Here is a 19,291-nt window from a genome sequence, read left to right on the forward strand (position 1 = left end):
TCACACTGGGCTGCACGCAACGCCTGGGGACTGGACGTGAAATGCCAGGTGGTTGAGTCCAAGGCTGGGGTGTGTGTGAGCAAGGGTTCTTTCCCATCAGCCACCTGTAACTCATAGGGTCTGTGTGGGGGTTTCCTGGTCAGGCTATTTATCATACAACCACCCAGCACACTCCAGTCTCAGGGATGGGACTGGAATTTTGCCACATCAAGGAACCTCCTATTTACTGTGGTGCTGACTGCTATTTTATCCGGGTCAATGCTGGGCCATGAGTCCTTTACATCCTTCAGCAAGAAGTCTTCCAGGATTAGTGCCATCATCCCCACTTGACAGATAGAGACTGGACACCAGAGAAGGCTGCTCAGGGACCACCTGCCCCCAACGCTCTTGCTTTGCAAACTGAGACCAGAAAGGCGTGGTGACTTGTCCTGAGTCCTAGGCGCCAGCAGACCTGGAAGCCGTTGAGTCAGACCTCCTTCCATCATCTTGCATCAGTTTCAACCTCCCCATCCTGGGATGGAGGCAGGGGACATGAAACTCCAAACTCCGGGGTTCGGAGGAGGGACTGAGTACCAGATGGACCAAGTACTGGTAGGGCTCCCGCGGTGGCTCTGCCAGCCCTCCCACAGCACGAGCATCAGATAGACCTGCAACCCCGAGCTGGGCCAGCAGAGCCCAGGCACAAACCACAATGCCTGACTGCCGGTCAGGAGTCCTTTCTTCATTTCTTGTACCCTCACAACCCATCTCTTTTCGCCTTTCAAGGATGCGTAAAGGATAAAATGAGAGACCCTGACACAGGATCACAGGTTCAAATGCCTACAGCAGCCAGGCATGTGCTTTAAATGACCAGAGTTTGGGCTGGGCACAAGACACCAGGGGGTGGTGGGGGCTGGGGCACGTAGACAAGCACAGACTCGTCCACAGGGCACGCATAGTCCCCCCAAACCCAGGCAATCGCTGCCACACCCAACTAGAGCTGGGTTTTCCAAATTGTCAAGAAAAGCCAGAGAGTTAGGTTTTCAAAAAAGATATTCTGTTTCTAAGCATTTATGAAGCAGTTTTCAAAGATTTAAATATGTCTACTAACAGATTCAGCCCTCAAGCTACTGCTTACACCCTCTGCTTCAGAGTATTAAAATCCCTCTGCACAGGTGTCACTGTGTCCCTGAGCCGTGTGCCAGGCCCAAGAGGCCTGCTCTATCATGGCCAAGAACAGCAGAAGGAGCCTCTGACCGAAACAACAACCAACATCAACTGCTAGAAACGAGGCATGTCTGTGCAACCTGCCGCCCGCCTTCACGTCTGCGCTCTGCAGGGCTATTAGCAGCTGGGCTTCAAAGCGTGATGAGGGCAGCAGGCAGAGGCCTGCACAGTGTCGCCGTTTTCATCCTGTCATTAATGAGAGTCGGTTTACATGAGCACCAAGTGCTGATAAGGGTGTCTGAGGCCCATCACTGTAACTGCTCCATAGAGCAGACAATTTATTGGACAGCCCAGGCCAGCCCATTAGTCATGGACTATTAGAAGATGTTTCAGATGTTTTCAAACCATCTTCTGAGCCCCGTCAGACATGAACTTCACGCAGGTAATATCAGGGCGAGTGGGACCCGAGGGTCGCCCGGCAGCCACTGCAACCATTTCCATCCACCCACCTGCATGGGTTTTTCGAGGCTTGGTGCCTGGGGTCCGGAGACCTGTGGGTGCGTTCAGGACAATGTCTAACCAGCTGTGGAAGCGTGAGGAATTCCAGGGCCCCTCCAGGCTTCAGCACATTTCTCTGTAGACAGGCGCATCATACAGGGGACTGTGGCAGCGAGGCTGAGGTGACCTGCATCTGGGCATGCTTGGGACTCTCCTGGTCTCGTCACTGAAAGGCCCACGTCTCCCGAAACGTCGAGGTCCCAGGCACACCCACCTGGGTGTGAGGCTCAGCCGCCTCACCTGCAGCTCTGACTGTTAAACGCCCACCAGACCAAGGAACATGAGGGTCCCTCTCATTCTCACAGCTCAGCAGTAAACACACTTCAGGAGCAGCCTGGTCCTAACAGGTTAATGATGCTGGGTGTGGGGCCAGTATTTTGTCTTCCAATCTGTCCTTCGGCAACATGGTCAACTGAACGCAGATTTCTGGGTTCAAATCCCAGCTCCACCGCCAACTAGTTCTATGGCCCTGAGGAAGGGCTGAGCCCCACCCCCACCCCCCGCACCCCGGGCCTGTTTCCCCTCTGTGATATGGGGGCGGCACCACCCACCCTAGGGTTGGAGGGAGGGTCTGGGGAAGGGCTGCAGGACCTAAGGGGCCTAGGAACTAGAGGGGGAGCTGCAAGGACCCATGGCCAGAACAAACGTGGGGGGCTCAGACCCGTCCTTAACACCTGCTCAGGTACAGCAGGCACCCCCCCAACAACACACACACTATAACAAGCTCAACTGGGCCCCAGTCCTGTCTGAGAGGTGGGTGCCATCGCAGGGCTTTGCCCCCTCCTTGCTTCTGTCTGTCCCTCCACCACCTCCCCAGCCAGAGGGAGCAGGTGGTGCAGGAGCTGTAAAAGAAGGGGTGGTAGGGGGAAGCAACTTCTTGGTGAGCCCAAGCTCCAGCTACCAGCCTCCTCCCATGCAGGTCAGCCCCAGGCTCGGGCTCCATGGCAGCGTCCCCGGACCCAGACGGGCAGGGCGGGCCGCAGGTGAGCCCGAGGGGTCACCCCCACGACTGAGTGGTTTCTTACGACACCCCTGCGGGCCCCTCCCTGTAACATCACAGCGAGCCTTTGTGCAGAAGGAAAAACAAAACCAGGGGCTTGATTCAGCTCTGGGTATGCACACAGGTTGAGACTTTCTAAATGACAGCACCTGTTAATTGTCTGGTTAGGTATGACCTATTAAACATTTACCGCCCATTTCCTGTACACGTCTGGTGAGGCCGGCAGGAAATTTAGAACAAATTAAACAGCAGCTGCGATCCCTCATGCTTTAATGATCCGTCCATGACTCTGTGCGGTATTGTAAAATATTAGGGGCAGGTCTATTAGGGACAGGAGGGTTTCATCAAGGAAGCCTCCACCTCCTCATCCTCCTGCCAGCCAGGCCCCATAAAGTTAAATTGGCCAGGGCGCATCTCCGCCTCCGCCCCCCGCACCGCCAAACACGTTTCAGGGGAGGCTTTTTCATCTGCACGCCCCACTCGCCCGCCTCTCGGTCCCCCACCCCCTCCCAACCGTTCCCACACGGTTTCACATGTGGTCCGAGAGGGGCACTTCCTGCCGTTATAAAAAGCAAAACCAAGACCCCAGCAAAACAGGCTGTGCACAGAACACCCAAGTTGACAGTGTGAGAGAGAAGGCCTAATCCATTCCATATGACAAACAGCAGTGGCCCGCAGGGGAGGCCCAGCCCTGCGGAGAATTCACAACAGCCCCTCCTCCGCCCCTGCCTGCCTTCCCAACCCCAGTCCCCGACTCCCTCCTCAAGTGGACCCTTCAAACAGGAGAAAAATATTCGTCGGAGCACGCCCCTAACTTTAAACTGATCGTGTTTGGGTTTAATAGCCTACTATGCATTGTTCTTTCTTCACTTTGAAAATAAACTTTAGGAAGCATTAATGCAAATACAATATAAACACGCTCATTCCTAAATTTTCGCATCTCCCCAGTGTGTTTGGGCTTGCGCTTTAAGATCAAGGCTTAGCCTGATGTAAGAACCAGATGGATCTTTAAAGTGGAAGCTTTGCAACTCTCTCCATGTAAATAGACAGATGTCCAGAGGATGTGAGGGGTGAAAGTGTCCCCAAGAATACGGGCATTAGCGACCACTTCCATTGTCCTTCTGGGAACAGTGGAACGGAAAGGGTCTGTCCAAGTTCTCTCTGGTCATTCTGCTGAAAAAGGACAGACATGGCTTCAGTTGTGGGAGAAGGTGTCGTTACAGAGGTTTGGGTTTTAAGCCTTAATTTAAAGAACAGGTTTCTGTGCCAGCTGAACTTTTCTCGATGCCTTCACATTTCTGCAGACAACCTTTGATGCTGGGTGGCGGACAAACTCGCTCAGTCCCACACCAGCAGCTCACCCAGTGTACCAAGCCTTAACCTGCTTATCAGCAGCCAAATAGAACATGTCTACTTCCTGTTTCCTACTTCCTGCTTCCTGCCCCTCAGTTCCATAAACGACTCTCCTTCAGAGGCGGTAAAAATGGAAAGGATGAGATGAAAGGGTCCGTCAAAAGATTTACGCCAGCCCATAAAAGTCTCCTCCGTGTTCCGTAGACTAAACTGTCAGTCCCGCTTTCACGGAAACTTTTATTGAGTAGTCAATCTGAATTTTGTCTATAATTCCATTAAAACCTACAAGGCCGTTTGTGGCTTGGTTGTTCTGGATGACTTGACAAATTAGTCTAGTAAATTTTGGGTGTCTTAAGTACTAAATTAGGTCATTTGTTTAATGAGCCAATCCACTGCCCAGAGTTTGACCCCGGCCCACGAGGGGGAGTTCACGTGGAGTTCCAAGGCGGGAGCGCAGGTCCCTCATTTGTCTTCTGCTTCTAGAGAAAGTGCTCCCAAGTCAGGGCTGGACAAGGAATTCCAATGATTAGTGAAGAAAACTCCTTTGCCCTGGCCCTTCTCCCTCCCACCCTCCTCCTCCAGGATTGCTGTCACCGCTGCCGTCACCACCTGCATCATCTCACCTGGCCCTCCCGATGACCCCACAATGGAGAGGGGGTGCCATTGCTGTCTCCTCTTTCAAATGAGAAAGGAAATCTCGGAAATGCTCCTTTCCCCAAGGGCGCATTCAATGTCTCACCCTCGATCAGCCCTTGAGTCTTTCAATAAGCACTAAGCACCCACGAGGTGGGGCTTCCCCACTGGCTCAGCAATGAAGAACCCACTTGCAATACAGGAGTTGCAGGAGATGCAGGTTCGACCCCTGGGTTGGGAAGATTCCCCTGCAGAAGGGCATGGCAACCCACTCCAGTATTTTTGTGGAGAATCCCATGGACAGAGGAGCCTGGTGGGCTATAGTCCTTGGGGTCGCAAAGAATTGGACACGACTAAAGTGACTTAGCGCACACCCACATCTACCAGGTGACAAGCCTGGGCTTCCAGAACTGATTAAGTGATGGTCATGGCTTTCAAGAGCTTCATCATTTGGTTGAATAGTATGCATATCAATAAATGTAATATAATTCTAGAACTTATGGTTACCAGGGGAGAAGGACGGCAGGAAGGGATAGATTGGGAGTTTGGTACTGACGTGTACACACTGTTATATTCTAAATGGATAGCCAAAAAGGACTTACTGGATAGCATGGGAAACTCTGCTCAATGTTATGTGGCAGCCTGGGTAGGAAGGGAGTTCGGGGGAGAATGGATGCATGTACACGTATGGCTGAGTCCCTTTGCTGTGTCCACCTGAAACTATGACAACATTGTCAACAGCTATATTCCAATATAAAATAAAAAGTTTAAAAAATAAAATACATAAGTGCAATATAATTCTATAGTTTCCACAATTCAGGTGGACCGAAGGTGCCCATGGGGCACAAAGATGTTAGCCACTGCCTTTGTCTCTAAGACGTTTCCTGAATTATGCACACGGATTCCAGCCTCTTCAGTGGCATCCACCCACCAGCATGGCATCTGCTCACGAGTTCACGTGTGTGAACTTGTCACCTTCCAGCCACCAGGAGCTCCCTTAGCTGGTTCTGTGTGTATACCGTATGAAGAGACTAGTGTCCACAGTCATGACTCAGAAGGACATCCAAGCCCCAACTGCTGCGTCAGCTGGCCACCACGTCTTGCTGGGTAGGGGGACTGCGTCGCTGAGACATTTTAATACAACCGAGAGCTCCTTCAGGGCACAACTGGGACATTTTCATTCCTGACCAACAATGCTAAACATAGGACACAGAATGTAGCAGGTTCTCACTAAATGTGGATTTGAAAAGCTTTGATCTATCCGAGTTATCTCAACATTAGTTATCAATGTGGGTTCTATGCAGTAACTCTGACAACCAAACCATTTGATTTAGTGGAGTAATTTTTTCTTGTAGCCCAAATGGGATGACACGAGCTTGCTGTAGAGTTCTCCAGTGATGACCGTCTTCCCTCAAGAATCAACCTTAGGTTTAGACACACATAGAACTTTCATTTAGCAAGACAAGAGTGTGGAGGCCACCTTCTGTTTTATTTTATCCAATATTCTCCCACACTTGACAGCTTTCCATTTCTTGTCTGCCTTGCTCTGAGCAGTTAAGGACTGGTCATCATGGGTCTGCCAAGTAATCAACCCACCACCCACACTTCTCTGTGGCAATATTTTATTATTTTGCAAAGGGCTTTTGAGATAGCTAACTGGGAAGAGGGGCTTCTGGGGGGGGAGTGGCATGCTCAGGACCCTTAGGAAGGGTTGTCACGTGTGTGTGACAACTGCAGTGTGACTGTCAAAGTGACAGCACCCAGTGTCTGCCTTCACAAACCCTCACCCCAGGACAGGTGGGAGTTCCCTCTTCTGCCCTCTGCCTAAATATACATGGACAGGGTCAGAGGCCAAACTGGAGGTTTAGGTGTTTAGGAGAAACAAGAACAAATGAATAATTGCCTCTCATCCTTAGATCATGGGTGGTAACAATGCCAATGAAATTGTTGGCTTCAACTTTTTGCATTTGGTGCAAGTATATAAAAGTTCAAATCAGACACACACATAAAGAGATGTTTGCATGTGTGTGCATACACATGGACATGTACCTTGAAAATAACACCCGAAGGACAGACAACCCTCAACCAGGGTCTAAAAGAGACTCTGAAGTTGTCTAACTCTGTCTTCGATGTCACCATTCTGCCCCAGCCCCGTCTCTACAGAGGCATCTCTTCTCTGCACTCCCTGGGGAGAACCGTCGCCCAAACCGGGCTGTAAGTGGGCTGAGGAAAAGGCCTGTGCTTTTTCCTGAATTTTAACTCAAGTGTTAAAAATATACAGTAAAGTGTGCAAAAGCTGAATGAATTTTTAAGTAGGTAAACCCTCGTGTAGCTACCATCCAGATCAAGATACGGAGTATTGCCACAGCAGAAGGCTCTCCTGTGCTGCTTCCCCACCAACATCTCCAAAGGCGCCCCATGCACCATGGAGACTGTCAGTGCTGCCTGATCTGCAGGTTCAGGGGAGCGGAGCCCTACAGGGCGTATTCTTGTGTACTTCCTTCCCTGGTTGCTGGCTCGTGAGACCGCTCACATGTGTGCAGACTTCTGTTCTTTCCTACTGCTGTGGAATCATTTCTGTGGATGAGCTTTAGTTTATTAATCCGCAACTGAGGCACACTTGGTTTTTTCTCACTCACAGTTTTTCTGAATAAAGCTGCTGTAAGCATTCTTGTCCTGCGTGTGTCTTTGGTGGGTGCACAGATTCATTTCTCCTGGGAGTACGTGTCAGGTCATAGAATAGGCGGATGCTTAGTTTTAAAGGTACTGCCACCCAGTTTTCCAAGGTATCTGATGACAATGCATCCACAGCTGGTTTTAACCCTTTAGTCCCTTGGGTTTAAAGCCACATCTTTCTTTTCAAAGGCTCCTTGATGCCTATTTGTAAACATCTGCTGAACATCCCAGGTGACCTCCATATGAGCCTCCCTCATCTCTGCCAGCCGCCCACTGAAATGAGCAGAACACAACGCTCTGGGAAAGTGGCTCCCTTCACAGCAGGGTGATATTTCAGATGCTCTGCTTCCCCTCACCCCTGCCTCTGCAGAGGGCAGCAGCCATCATGTCCTCTGCCCTCCAAGGTTGTCTTGGGATAAAACGTGGTGATGTCTGTACGGCAAGCAGCACAGTAAATGCCCCATACAAGCCAGTGTTGGTGTTGGCATGAAAACACCAGTAAAGCAGGTATTGCCAGCTTGATCGCTATCTGGCATGGCAAGTGCTCCGTAATGCTTACTACCCACCCCCTGAATTCTGGGCTCCATGTCGCTGCCCGGAGTCTCTTATTCTCGTCCAGCTCCGTGGATGCCGAGAGTTAGTGAGAACACTGCTCCTGTCCACGGCTGGGAGGAGCCATCGTGGGCCCCGTCACTCTTCTCCAAAGCCCAAGAGGAGCCCTGGGGAGCAGACCAGGCCCAGAGCCCCCCACCCCCACCCCGATGCTGCCGGCTCAAATCTCAAGCCTGATTCTGAGGGCCAAGTTGAGTGCATAGAGGAGGATGTTTTCCTTCGGCAGGGGAAGGCCCCTCGCCATCACCTCTTCCCACCCCCTGAACAAAAGCACCGTTCTCCACACTGCACTCTGCCCCTGCGCAGGGGGGGCCTGGCTTCCTTTGCCACGAAGCCTGTCAGGTTTCCATTAGGCCAGGGAAACACCACAGGAAATGAGTCAAAGAAAGGAAGGCTGTGATTTTTTTTTTTTTAATTTCAAATACCAGATTTTTTTTTTTTTTTTAAATGACGGTGTCCTGGCTGTGCCAGGTCGAGGAGGAATGTGGAAAATGTGCAGCTCGAAGTGTCTGAAGGGCAGCTGGATCCTCCAATTGTTTCTAATAAAAACCCATGGGAAGCTTTCCGCGGCCCCTGGGAAGACAGTGCACCCACTGGAGGCCTTGGGCGCCAGGGGCCTGGGCAAGGTTTGGGCTTCTCCAACCTCCATCTCCTGGCCAGACCACGAGGTGCCAGCCACCCTCCCTGCCTCTGAAGGGCTGTCGTGGCTACTTAAATGCACTGACTTTTGCGAGCCTGTTTCCTCTTTCTGCAGAAAGCGCAGAATATACAGGTCGTTCAGACCCTTCCATGCACAACTGCCATCAGAACCACCTGCAAGTGGAGGCCGTGTGCACAGGGCTGGGGCCACAGATGCCGCGTCCCACGCTGGCCCGGCCTTTCTGCGCTGCGGTGCCCCGGGTGGTAATAGAACTTTTCCGGGCTCCATTTCTTCCTCGGCACAGCACGCGTTGCCAGTTACACCTGCTCTGTGCCAGCCAGTGTCACTGCCACCCATCAGGTGACTTAGCGCCTGTCTGAGGAGGCGGGCGCTCTTATCAGCCCCATGTTACAGATAAGGAAACTGAGGCAGAGAGCTTAGACAACATGCCCTAGACATCGCAGCCTTGCTGGGACTATATCTGTCTGCACTACACCAGAGGGAGACAGAGAAGAAGACACTTAGCTCAAGAACTGGCACAGCGATGGTTGGGCTGGCTGGACAAGTCCAGAAGCCCAGGGATGACCCCCAGGAAGGGCATCTGGAAGCTGGAATCATACAGGACGTATCCTTTTCAGATGGGCTCCTGTCCCTTAGCAGTATGCTAAGCGCTGTTCTATGCCTCAGCCCTTACAGCCCCTCCATGTCATTTCAGGCCCGGACAGCTCATTTCCATTCAGTGCTGAGTAACATTCCATCGTCTGGATGTGCCACTGTTTTACCCACTCACCTACGTGAGGGCATCTTGGCTGCTTCCAAGCTTTTTGGCGATTATCAAGAAAGCTGCTGCCAACATCTACGTGCAGGTTTTTGTGTGAATACAAGTTTTCGATCCTTTGGAGAAATACCAAGGAGAATGATTGCTGGATCACGTGGTAAGAGTATACTCAGCCTTGGAAGGAACTGCCAGGCTGTCCTCTGAACATCTCCACCATTTGCCTCCCCTCCCCACCGTCATTACTGTCAGTAATACCTCCTTCCAGGAAGGGCACAGCATGGGGTGGGTATACAGGTGGCACTCCACGCAGGTGAGCTACGATCATCCCCGCCCTACACAGGGGCCCCTCTGTGGGCATCTGTCCGCACGTCATTCCTGCCTAGGCATGGGCGTGGGGGGAGAAGTCAACCCCACCCCGATCTCTGCTCTCTCCGGCTGCACAGGCTGGCTGAGACACTCCTGGGGTAGATGGGGCTCTATGCCTCTGGGCAGCCGCCCCAGCAGACCCTCTTGCGACTGCAGCCCAGGTCACGGCCAATTCAGTGATTTGAGCCACTTCAGGCATCCGTGTCCTGCCGGCCTCCCAACGGGGGCAGGGGGTGGGGGTAGGGGCGGGAGGAGGCACTGAGGAAGAAATCATGCTGCTCTGGCTTGGGCGAGTGTTTCTTATTTTTCATTTGCAAATGAAAACAATCGGGCCATCTGAGGCCAGCAGACGGGGCCGCCTCCGGGCTGCTTGGATGGGCTGGCCCCTCCTGCGCTGTACACTGTGACCCCTAGTGTAAGCAGGCCCCCTGGGGCCCAGGACACAGGGGCACCTGCCAATCCCAGGGTTCAGGCGGCCAGGTCCAGGGGAGGCCTGCCCCTGAGGGCTCAGGAGGTACTCTCCCGGTGGGGACAGACCTACAGAAGAGCAGCAGTGACGGCGGTCCTCGCCCCCACCAGGCAAGCGTGTACTGAGTGTTCACGGCGTGCCTCACCTGGCCTGACCTGGCCTCACCTGGCCTCCGAGCTGCCGTGTGACGCGTGTGCTGTCACAGACGCGCAGCCTGAGGCTGGGAGGGCTCCTGTGACCGGCCTTGGATCATGGGCTGCGAAGGCCGGTTTAGACCTAGGTTTCTTTGACACTAGGGCTCACAACACACTGAAGCCCATGAACAACTGTTGAGTTCCTACTGCATACAGTACATTTATTCACCTTCTCGCATTTAGACTTAAAACCTTATAAGGCAGATGTCATTAACCCGATGTAAGTAGGTGGCAAATGAAGCCAGGGCACTTGAATTGTTGTTTAGTCACTCAGTTGTGTCCAACTCTTTTGCGACCCCATGGACTGTAGCCCACAAGGCTCCTCTGTCCGTGGGATTCTCCAGGCAAGAATACTGGAGTGGGTTGCCATTTCTTCCTCCAGGGGATCTTCCTGACCCAGGGATCGAACCTGTGTATCCTGCATTGACAGGTGGATTCTTTATGGCTGAGTCACCTGGGAAGTGGGGCACTTGAATAAGACCTGGTTATTAGCAGCCAGAATTGTTTCTACCTAGGAACGTGCATTTGGCACCAGTCAAGCTCCTACTCCAGGACCCCCTCGCCCGCCCCCATCTTCATTTTGCTGGTGAGTTAGTGACTTAGTGGTCTCATCAGTAGGCCAGCCCCAGGCCCGGGCACAAAGAGCCCAGAATATTAGAGTGGACAGAGGCCAGTTCCTCTGGCGGGACCCTCCTCAGTGGGAAGTGAGCTTTGTGAAGGCTGCCCTTTGCATGCCCCCCATGAGAAGCCCTTTTGCCCTCCCCTGCTGAACATCAAACACCTGTCAGCTGCCCAGTCCCAGAGCCAGGAGCCAGCTACCAGCCGAGGAAGAGTGAGCAGCACCGGAAGAATCCACGCTTATCCTCTGTCTGGACGGAACCCGTGGGACGTGCTGGGCAAGGAAGATGCTCAGCACATCGCAAGCTTCCGGCTCCCTGGGGGGTTCCATTTCTCATGAACATGGCTTAACTTTTAACCAGGTCATTAAAAGCGCTGGCACAGTGTCTTGGGCCCGGACTCCCTCCCACCTCGCTGGACGACAATTTGCCCGTGTCCCCAGGAGGTGCTGAGCTCCTTTTTAAAGAGGTTCCAAACGGTCCCCTCATTGCGTCTTTCTTCCCTGAGACTTGGGCAATTTGGGTGTCATGGGGGCCTTTGTAGAGACGTCAATGGATTACTTCACGGGAAGAACACACCCCCCTTTACACGAAAAGAACACACCCCCCCCCACCTTTACACCCCAACGTGGCTTCTGCTGTGGAGATGAAAGAGCCAGGGAGGCAGGTTGGAAAACAGATAATTCACGGGACTGTCAGAACACGATTTGAATTTCATTCACACCAGGCCTGGGGCGGGGTGGGGGCGCGGATCCTGCCCGCCTGGGGGGTTCTCGCTCCAGGGGGAAGCAGGCTGAGCTCTCAAGTGCTGAAGTGATAATCCAGCCCGCGGGGCCTGGACAAAGCTGGATATTTTGTCCTCACTGTCAGAACGCCACAAGCTCAGGAGCAGATGGAGTGGTGTCGGCAGTCGTAAAACGCCCCCGCCCCAACCGGGGACAGGCAGGTTAACAGAAGGGATTGGCGCCATGCGCGTCATAAAAGCCCTGCAGGCCTGTCATGTTCCGATAAATCTTGACTGTGTAGCGGAATAGCTCTGCGGTTCCCAGCCTTGGGTTTCACAGGTGAGCCGTGGGCTGATGGATGGTTTGGGAGCCAGTGGGGGAAGGGGGCAGAGGGAGCCTTACCCACCCACCCCTTCTCGGCTCCCCAGCGCCAGGCAGGAAATCCAGCCCAGGAGGGGCCAGGGCGGCGTTTGTTCCCCCTCTCCACGCTGGAATGCTGGAAGGCAACCAGCTCCATCCTCATCCCCTGGCCCTCGTGCTGGTATCACACTGTAGGAGCTTAATAAGTGCTGTTGTCTTTTCTCAGCTAGGCTCCTGGGCTCGCCTACCCATTAGAGAGGAGCTGCTGGGGTGGGGGGTGCTACTCCGCACACACAAGCTCTGCTTGCCCTGCCCTGCACCCTGCGTCTGGCCCCCAGGGAGGGCGCACTTTTTCAGAATCCATCTACCCAGAGGGGACACCTTGGAACCATCTGTCCATTTATCACAAAGGTACTATCGGGCTGGCAGGTTCTCTAACACGTTTCAGTGTTGTAAAAGTGTTAGTTACTCAGTTGTATCTGACTCTTTGCAACCCCATGGATTGTCCACCCACCAGGCTCCTCTGTCCATGGGATTCTTCAGACAAGACTACTGGAGCGGGTAGCCATTCCCTTCTCCAGGGAATCTTCCCAACTCAGGGATCAAACCCAGGTCTCCTCCACTGGAGGCAGATTCTTTACCATCTGAGCTACCAGGGAAGCCCTAACACATTTAACCAGGTGTTAAATGTCTGCTCTAAACACTTTCAAATGAAGGACAGAGCTCTGGAGTTCTGAGCTCTCTGAGCCCAGAGTGACACAGCTGGGTGGGGCAGGCCAGGGGGAGAAAAGGCACCCTTGGCCTGGAGTCAGGGGCAAAAGGGAGTGTTGTGGGGACATGCCCACCAAGGGCACACACTCCAGTGGTTGCCAGGAGGGACTCAGCTCATTGAGAAGGAAGACAAATCTGGACTTCTCCTGATTTAGTAAGTATCAAGAAGTCATTGGAATGGATAAAAACTCGTAGGATTTATCGAGAGGAGCAGGCAGGCCGCTCTGCCCTGACTGCTCTTCAGTAGGACCTAAGAGCACAGAGAAGCATGTTCTGTAACTGAGGGGCTCACAGGAAGCCCCTTCCCCTCTGAGCCCCAGGCCTCCCATTTCTGGTCCTGCCTCCAGGCCGCCTGCCTGCTTTCCTGACCTCCTCCCACCCTATCCCCAGTCCTGCTGGGCTTCACGCTGAGTTCCCTGCAGTTACCAAAGGGACTCTGTTCTCTGACCTCAGCCACTCCCCCTCCTGACCCTCTGCCCCCTCCACCGCTCTTGTGGACCCCAACTCCCACTTAACCTCAGGTTCCAGCTCAAACATATGGTGTGTGCCTGTGGTCTGCCTGCTTCCTCACTGCCCATGGGCCCACGTCGCTCCTGTCCTCCCCACCTGCACTGGGCTGTAAGCCCCTGAGGGCCTCGGCCCCTTCCATCAGTTATCCCAGGGTCCCATCTGCCCTGCCACTAGTACCAGCCAGAATGCCAGCAAGAGTGTCCCCCAGGGCTCAGACACACACTCCACCTGGCCTAGCCAAGCACCCCAAGGGACTTTGGAAAGAGTGGTGACTCAGAACCAGGACCCGGAGGGCACACGAGGGTGGCAGCTGGGGTCTAGTCCACGGCTGTCTATTAACTGGAAGGAAACAAGGAGCAACTTGAGGGTTGTAGGTCTCAGGAAGGAGGGGCCTGGGGTTAAGGGTAGAGGGATGATTTTAGGTGATGAAATTGTCCTGAAATTTACTGGGGGAGGCTGCACACATCTGCAGATATTTGAAAAACCACTGAATTATACACTTCACACAGGTGACTTGTAATGCTGTGAATTATACCCCCATGAAGCTGTTTTTTAAAAAAAAGTCTTGAAAACAGAAACCCATGACCTGTCAGGATGGACGGCAGAAAAGAGCAGGACAGTCAGGTGCCCTGCTCGCTGACGGGGACCTGTTCCTCTCACCTCCCTGGACCCCCATTTCCTCGTGCAGGAAGGGTGATGAGCTGTACACTCCTTAGAGCATGCTGAGACAATCAAAACGCGAGGGAATGGAGGGAAGTACTTGACACAGGACCCTGGGGAATTCTCAAGATTGAATAAGAAAACCAACAAGAAGAGAGTGACTGTCGTTGTCCCGGCATGCATCTGGACCAGCTGCCCCGCACATCAGCACTTGCTCCTGCGCCGATCGAGCGTGCTGAGCCACTCCATCAGCACCTGGCTCCCGGGGAGGGGTGGGCTTCCTTCCTGGAGGGGTGGTGATGGGGGAGCCGAGGGCACAGGCACTGCCCTTCCGTCGAGGCAGCTCTGGGCTCTCTCCCAGAGATAAGCGCCGCCTGCCCGGCAGCGTCCTAATCGGCAGGACTCGGGGCTCACAGGCTGCTGCTCCTGGCTGTCAGGAGGACTGAGGGCTGGGGGATGATTAATGAAAGAGAAGGAAGTGTAATAATGCACGGCTGGCCCGCCAGGAGCATAAATCTCTCTGGGGACTACAGAAAGCATGGATTCCTCCCTTTCTGGGCCTTGAGAAAGGGCATCCTCCAGGTTCACCAGAGTCTGAGAAACCACCGCAGGCGTTAAATCAAAGCTTACCTGCACTCGAACCACACAGGAACCCGCTGGCTCAAACGTGGGCCTGAAACAAGGGCAAAAGGGCCCTGGGTTAGGGACATGCTGGGCGAGAGGCCTGGCTGCAGTCGGCGATGGGTGAAGACCAGCCAGCGTGGGCTTGGGCTTGGGCTTGGGCTGGAATCCAGCTCTGAGACATTGGGTGAGGCCCTCAGTTTCTCTGCTTCAGTTGCTTTATCTGGACCGCCCCGCCCCCCGCAACCCCATCCCCAGCATGGTATTCTTGTGGGGATTGCCTGGGCCACCTGGACAAAGCGCTTTGTGGGGAGCCGGCTGCTACAAATGCATGTGGCCATGCATTTGACCAGCAGCATCTCAGATGGTCACTGTATACTCTCAAGAAAGAGGAATTATTATACGCCCATTTTACAGATGTGAAAACAGAGGCCCAGAGCACAGCCTCACTCCTCCAATGCTCCCCAGTGGGGATCACCCGCCCCTCACCACACTGCCTTCTGGTAGCCTGAACAGGAAATTAGAAATCCCGTGGCCTGTCTCTGCCTTCTCGAGGGCGGGTTCTAGGACCTCTCCCTCGGACTTCATGCTACCATTTGTTAGGAATGACTCCAGCCCTCAGTGGCAGGAACAAAGGTCCCCTCACACTCCCATGGCCCCCACAGCCTCACGTTCCAGGGGCCTCGCGTTTATCTCCGCAGGGGACTGTCCTCCCTTGTTCCTCTCCCCATCTGTCCCTCTGGACCACTGTCCCTCTTCATTTTACTCTTGAAAAGTCCATTTCGCCCCACTGAGGTCTGCACAGTGTATGGGCTGCTCCGAGGTCAGAAACCCGAGCCAGGCATAAGAAGGGACGGACCCCTTGATGGTTCTAGCAGCTGCTGAGGGAGGGAGGGGGCCCCAGGCAGCCCCCAGCTGCCCACCCGGAGATAACCCCTGACCCCTTGCCTGTCTCAGGGGCCATCAGAAAGTCTGAGCCCTGGGAAGGCCCATAAATCCTCAGTATCGCCCTCTCAGGATTCTGTCCCCTGCCTGAGAGAAGGCATTTTCTATGCCTGTGGGAGGCCACCTGGGCACTCGTGGAGCTGAGGGCACTGGCTTCTTTGCAGGTTCTGGGACCCCCACGCTACAGAATTCCATCCTGTACCACAGCTGGGCAGTGCCACCCATGGGCGGGGTGGGAATGGGCATGCACTAGCACCCCTCACCAGAGCTCACTCTCACGGGCCAAAAATGCACCCCTCCTGTACCTCTGTAACACCCAGGTGAGAGATCAAGAGCCCTTGGGCACAAAGGGGAGTCGCTTATTATTCAAGAGACCACCTGAGTTTAGAGGACAGGATGGGGCTATTTTTTCTTTCTTTCTTTTTAAGGTCAGATAGTCACCTGATCAAAAATTCAAGATATAAGCAAGTATCTCCCTCCCAACATTTCCCACAGTCACCTTTCCAGGGCTACTAGTATCTAGAGATCTTTCAGAAATATAAATATATAATTATGTACATGTAAGACAATGGCACCCCACTCCAGTACTCTTGCCTGGAAAATCCCATGGACGGAGGAGCCTAGTAGGCTGCAGTCCATGGGGTCGCTGAGGGTCGGACACGACTGAGCGACTTCACTTTCACTTTTCGCTTTCATGCATTGGAGAAGGAAATGGCAACCCACTCCAGTGTTTGCCTGGAGAATCCCAGGGACGGGGGAGCCTGGTGGGCTGCCGTCTGTGGGGTCACACAGAGTCGGACACGACTGAAGCAACTTAGCAGCAGCAGCAGCAAGCATATGAATACATACACTTACACACGTAAGTACACACACACTCACGTAAAATCGAGCGGCTTTTCATTCAACTACTTTGGTGATCATTCCACATCGTTACATAAAGAGCCTTGCATTCCTTTTGATGGCTGCATACTATTCCACCAGGTGCCCCATTCATTGTTTATTTAACTAGCCCCCTACTGATAGCGCCTTAATGACAAACGTCACACTTCCCATGGACTCAGGTATTAGGCAGCTCCTCCGCTGTGGCCAGCTGGGACTCCTGGGCACTCTCAGTCTGGTCTTCCTTTTTCTTCCTCACAATCTCTGCAGCCGCCTTAGTGGGGTCCGCCTCCAGCTTGAGGCTATGTTCATGGCTGGGTGAGACTCAAGGGCCTTCTGTATCTTTAGACGCACTCTTCTTGCTGACTTTGACCTCCTTTCACACAGCATAGCTTTCTCTTACATCTGTAACAGGAGCATGGTAGGTGCGGGATCGTCCTCATGTAAAGGAGCACAGGAAAGCTAAGTCCCAGTGTAGTGACTCCCTCTCCACCTGCCCCACGGGTCATAAAAGAGCAACTGGTTTTGTAAGAAGGCACTGCACGTGGTGGGAAGGGGGGTGTCCAGGGGAGCCATAGAGGATTTGGGATCTAAAGGCTGTGGGTGGCCTCCCAGTCACCCCATTTATTAACCTGGGCCACCCTCAGCTGCCCGCACCTGCTCAGTGGAACAGGACACACGTGGTACATTCACATGAGGAGCAGCTGTTCAGTCCTGGGCTCTGAAGTCGCTCCAGCTGAGCCAAACTCTACCTCTGCTTCTTACAGACTAGGGGACCTTGGGCAGGCACCTTCCATCTCTGAGCCTCATTTTGGACAATTACAACAGGACCCCCCCGTGGGCTTAGAGGCTTATATGATGATTCAAGAGATGACGTGCAAGCATTTAGCCACTCCACATAACCCTGCGAATGGCAACTGCTCAAGACATTTTCGCTTCTGTTGTTGTCATTGATGTTCTATGGTTGTTGCCCCAGCGGTGGCGGCTAATCTCTGGACACACTGCGCTCTTCCCCACCAATGTCCCCCAACAGGTCCCAGTGCAGTTCTCCAAACTTCAAGGCACTGGCGGGGCTCGCAGACTTGGACAGCTGGCGGGGATTACCACGTCATCATTGCTCACAGGTGCTCACAGGCCTGTTTCCTCCCCAAGCCCCCACTTGCGGCCTTGCTTGCTAGAACACACACGACGACTCTTTGCTGGGAGAATCCTGCCTAGAGGCAGGGGAGTGAACCAGATGACCTTTTGACCTCACTCCCCACCCTGACTTCAGGGTTCAGGATCACCCAGCATGCTCTGGGGCCAATGAAACGAGCCATTCTTTCCGGAAATGGGAGGTTGTGCAGCTTGAGCAGCGTTCCACAGCTCCCAGGGGTTTTCAGATAAGCTTTGCTCCGGGCTCTTTTCTCTCCAGGACTTGTGGAAATCTCTGGGTCTGTTTGACATCAACTTGTGTCCTCCTGATCCCACCAATGACCTTCCATTGACCTTTGGATGCTGGCTAGAAAACGTCATTTTTCCCCTAACCCGTTGAACTCTCAGAAATGACAGGGTGGTGGAGGCTGGCCTGGCTGTCCCCGCCGTCGCCGTGGCATAGAGAAGGCACCCACACCCAGCCCCTCACACTGAAAATGAAGTGAGGTCTTCCTGAGAGGGTTTCTCCTGCGGGGCACGGGAAGAGCGAGCAGGAAGGCCGCGGGGCGGCCGATAGGACACCTAGAGGAAGGGGAGGAAATGGCCAGCGGAGTCTAGACGCGTTATCTTGCCCCCCGTGCGGGCACCGGCCCACGCTCGTCCATCGTTCCTGGAGCCGACTTCCTGCTGCAGGATTTACGCCAATGACTTCACCCTCTTGCTATCTCGGCAGTCCCGCTGCTGCCCGCTCCGGGCTCTCAGGAATTAGGGGCCAGATAACAAGTCTAGACAGCTCAGAAGTTTTAAATGGATTATTCTCCAGGGGGCGGAGGATGGCCAGTGACCGCTCTGGGGACCGGACCACTTTCCGACTCCCTCTGCCTGCTCCCCCACCCCCACTGCCCGGAGGTTGAAAGCAGGCACCGAAGAGTCACAGGCTGCAGGGTCCACTCCTCCCGGCTGTCAGTGGGAGCTCCACACCCCGCCCCGGGTCCCGGTTCAGGGAGGATCCTAGGGGCTGCCTCGGCAGAGCTGGATGAAACCCAAAGGGCACTCGAGTTCAAAAACCAAGGGCCCTGGTGAGGCCACACGATGCATGGAGCCCGTTCATTCCGACCTCAAGTGTCTCAGAAGAAGCGCTTGTGCCCTGCCCAGAGGGTGACCTCGGCACACACCTCCACCTGCCTGGGGGCTCCGCTGATCTACATCAGATCCTCTCACACGCCGTGTGGCAGCCCCTTTGCCGTCTTCTCCCACCCTTTGCGTGCTGAACCGTGCCCTCCCCAAATCCCCATGTGGGAGTCCCAAAACCCAGCACCTCAGAATGTGCCCTTATTTGGAAATATGGTGTTAGTCAAGATGAGGTCACACTGGCGAGGGTGGGCCTCCCACTGATAAAAGGGGGGGCTGTGGGCACAGAGGGCACATGGGCGGAGATGGTGGGGACATGTCTACAGGGAGCACCGGGTGGCCAGGGAACCCCGAGCAGGTCCTGCTCCCAGCCCAGGTGCAGCAGCCCCACTCGCACCTTGGTCTCAGACGTGGGGCCTCCTGACTGCGGGAGACGACCTTGCGGCTGTCCAAGCCCCCAGACAGCGAACTAATACACAGCCGCCTTCCTGAAGGACAGGGCTGGGCGGCGGA

The 19,291-nt window shown here is 54.1% G+C and overlaps 1 long non-coding RNA gene across 1 annotated transcript in view; it reads right to left on the reverse strand.

Moving 5' to 3' along the window:
• LOC104996553 overlaps positions 1–19,291 on the reverse strand; it is a 76,455-nt gene that overhangs the window by 45,082 nt on the left and 12,082 nt on the right. The window contains exon 2 of the long non-coding RNA XR_826214.1: positions 14,699–14,741. This is a non-coding gene — a long non-coding RNA (uncharacterized LOC104996553). The remainder of the gene's footprint in view (positions 1–14,698; positions 14,742–19,291) is intronic.

This window comes from Bison bison, unplaced genomic scaffold, assembly GCF_000754665.1.
Source record: "Bison bison bison isolate TAMUID 2011002044 unplaced genomic scaffold, Bison_UMD1.0 scf7180017864295, whole genome shotgun sequence".
NCBI lineage: Eukaryota > Metazoa > Chordata > Mammalia > Artiodactyla > Bovidae > Bison > Bison bison.